Here is a 3570-nt window from a genome sequence, read left to right as displayed (position 1 = left end):
TCTTGTACGTTTCTTCTGCCTTTTATCATATATTTAATTTGTTAATATATTCTTTTTAACTGTATTTCTTTTATTTTTGTTTTTTATTGACAGCTCCATGCAAATATTGAAATTTTGGTCATTCGAAATATGAAATAGATTAATTCGACAGTTTTTTTTTTACTCAAAAAGCTTTATCTGCTTTATTTAAGTATTTAAATACAGGTTCACATAGAACCACATTAGAGACTGTATATGACTACCTAGGTGCCTTTCATTTCTTCTTGAAAAGCTAATTTTGAGTAGTATGATGCATTACACACTGTGATGGACTAGCATTCCGTCCAGGGTGTACCTTGCTTTGTGCCTTCCAGGGGCACCGTTTATGTCATCCCAGATTCTGAAAAAGTAATTAAAAGATAGGTATGCATCATTCTAGGGCTGGCCCCAGAAATTCAATGATTCGAATATTCGGTTGGAGACCCCTATAAAGAGTTGTGATTATTTGTTTGTTTGTTGGTTTGTTTGTTTGGGTGTCAGTCAGGGTGCATTACAATAATAACATGGTAACACAGACAGAACCTTACAAAGTGACATTTCAATGAGGACTTATAAATAAGGGGAATCATAAATAGGCCTGTATTTTTATATTCTAGAAGGAGGCTTTCTAAAAAAAAAAAAACGATCCAAGTGCCCGGGTCGACCCGTACGTGACGCAGGTCAGTTTACCAGAAAATATCGTGGGTCGTGTTAGTGACAATGCAACTTACAGAAATGTTGCGTGCAGCTGGCTTTGTGTTATAAGCTTGCTGAATTGCATGGAATAGGCAAGACTGTGATTACCAGCCCACCTATTTGTACCTTTCCCTGTCACTGGGGCTGTACCCGCATGGGTTTGCCAGTTGTACCCTAGCTGTATGTAGTAAATGTTTTAGTCTAATTTAAGGTACAGAAATGGACTCTGATGAACATCCCCAAGGTATAATACACATTAATGTACAATCAATGGTAGAAAAATGTTCCTCATAGTCCATTTCTGTATCTTAAAAGGTACATTTACCCTTAAGGATACAGCCCCAGTGACAAGCAAAGATACAAATTGCTACTCTTTTTTTCTCTGACAGTGTACTTCATCTCGTCTTTTCATGATGTCTCCCAGTTACTGTGTAGAGAAGCCTGGCTTCCAGGCAGGTCATAGACTCCCAGAGAAGCATGGGGTCTGGGCAGGCTCCTAAAATACAACAATCAAAGCATAGTCACCGATAAGCTTTTCCATATTCTCTATTTTAATAAGGTGTACATGAATCTTCCATAGACTTAAGTGAAGCACGTCATCGGTGGGCATCTATGGACTATATATTTTTGTGAAACAAATAGCACTGTGGTTCAATTAGTAAGATAGATTACTTTTAATTGCAAAATAAAATGAATGTACATTGATACACTGACTAATTCAATTCTTTGGGCAATTTTATGGGTCTTCCAGTGAAGTCTTACAGCAATCACCGTTGTTTCCAGATTATGAGAACTACACAAATTCACTGTTGTCCATTTCATGAGTAGTAAATGTTGTCTACTCCTAGCTTAAACTGTCCTAGTCCAATCCTAGCTTATTGACGTCTGTGATGCTGACCTGTAAGGGATCCGTTTCCATCTTCACCATACCCGACATTTCTCTTTTAATGTCTTGTTCTAATAGCCACTCTTTCTTTGCAGATTTCAATTTTCATTTCCGGCAATGGAATATCATTACTTGGAAATCCAAAAGGGTTTAATTCAATCACATCACAAATACCAACTATTCTCCAAAGAATCTTTAATTAATTTATTGATGGTGTTTGAATTCTTATTGATTCATATGAATGGAAAATTCTTGTAATTGGCATAAGTACCTGTTTATAAAGTAGTTTAGAAATTACAATTACAGATCCTTCTTTAAATTTATATCAATACTCAGAAATACTGCTGGCATATTTATTGATAAAGATAAATCCAATACAAGATTAATTTGGAACAGGCAGTATAAAGGAAATAGTAACCAATCTATATTCTAATGGTAGCAGTGTTTGAGAAGGTCATCTAACTGAAGAGCTAGTTCAGGGGAAGAAAATGATGGCAGCAATCAAATGTTTGTAATTAATTTCTGTATATATACAGTATATATAACACACACAAACACACAGGTTTGTAATTATATATTTGTGGGAACTCCATTCATTTATATGGGGAAAACTTTAATCCCAACAGGACAACCTTAACCCCTACCCAGCCCTAACATTAATCTTAAGAAACATAACATAATATGAGACTTTTGCCATTTTTACTTGTTTGATTGCATTCACAGATCTTTGTGGGGACCTTAAAACACAGAGAGAGAGAGAGCGAGAGAGCAGGGGTGGCTACAGTACCACTGCGCTAAATATTAAATAAATACATGCATTGTATATGGAGGAGGTGTGTGGCTGAATCAGTTTGGCTGCTGCCTGTGATCAAAAGGTTGCTATTTCAAATCTCGGGGTCCATAGAGTAGTTTCACCACTAGGTGCTTGAAGAAGCCCCTTAAGGTCCATTTGCTCCAGGGACTGATTGACCTTGCATTCTCAGGATGTGCTTTGACTTTTATAAAAATATTACCGGATTTCTTAAAAAGAGTTTCACTTTCTGTGTGGCTAGGCATGAAAATGGCTCAGACGCCTTACCTAAATTTTCTGCATCTCAGAAACAGCCACCTTTCAGGAATTTTTATGAAATACAGTGTGTAGGGTTTATAGAAAATGACACAATAAACAAAGAACATCTACTAAGTGTCAAGTCTGGGACTGAAAACACCCAGTTAATGACAGAGGTCAGAGGAGAATGGCCAGACTCATTAAAACTATCAGGAAGGAAACAAGTGATAGAGTAACAGGTCTGGACAACAGAGGTGTACAGAAGGGCTTTTCTGAATGAAGAACTTGTCTACCGCTAAGTTGTTCTGGAAGCGAATGTAAGTTGCACCTGGTGCTACGCAGACGCACCTAATAAAATATATATCATTTCAAGATCATCTTTTGTCCTGCTCTAGGGCTGATATAGTCCCCGGTTTGTATCTGTGTCTTTGACCCTGCGGACCTGGCATGAGGCAGTCATGGACCTACTGGCAGTGAGGAGAGGAACAGCTGTGGATGGGCTTCAAACAGGAGCTGGCGGCGCTTGGGCGCCCTCCAAAGTCCACTCTGTCTGCTATGCCCCCCCACTGTCACTGACAGACCTCTTTAATTACTTTCCAGAGGAATTCAGACGCAGCTGCTCCGCTGACGGGGCCCCCTTGTCGCTGACGGGGCCCCCTTGTCGCTGACGGGGCCCCCGTGTCGCCGACGTGACACAAAGAGGAAGGAGACGCCGGCAGAGAGGAGCTCCGCCGGCACACGGAGATGATGTCGCCTCCGTGAGGCCAGATATGTGTTTTTTTTCTTTTTATTCCACCGTTTCTCTCGGGCTGGGGGTGCATTCAGCGAAGGCTGCGCAGCTTCTGCATGTAAATATAGCGGCTTCTCATTGGCTGGGCTGGGAGTCAGGGACTGGGGGAACCTGTGGGGGTGGGGGGTGGTT

Source organism: Paramormyrops kingsleyae, chromosome 12, assembly GCF_048594095.1.
Source record: "Paramormyrops kingsleyae isolate MSU_618 chromosome 12, PKINGS_0.4, whole genome shotgun sequence".
In the NCBI taxonomy this organism is placed as follows: Eukaryota; Metazoa; Chordata; class Actinopteri; order Osteoglossiformes; family Mormyridae; genus Paramormyrops; species Paramormyrops kingsleyae.
This window is presented reverse-complemented; position numbering follows the sequence as displayed.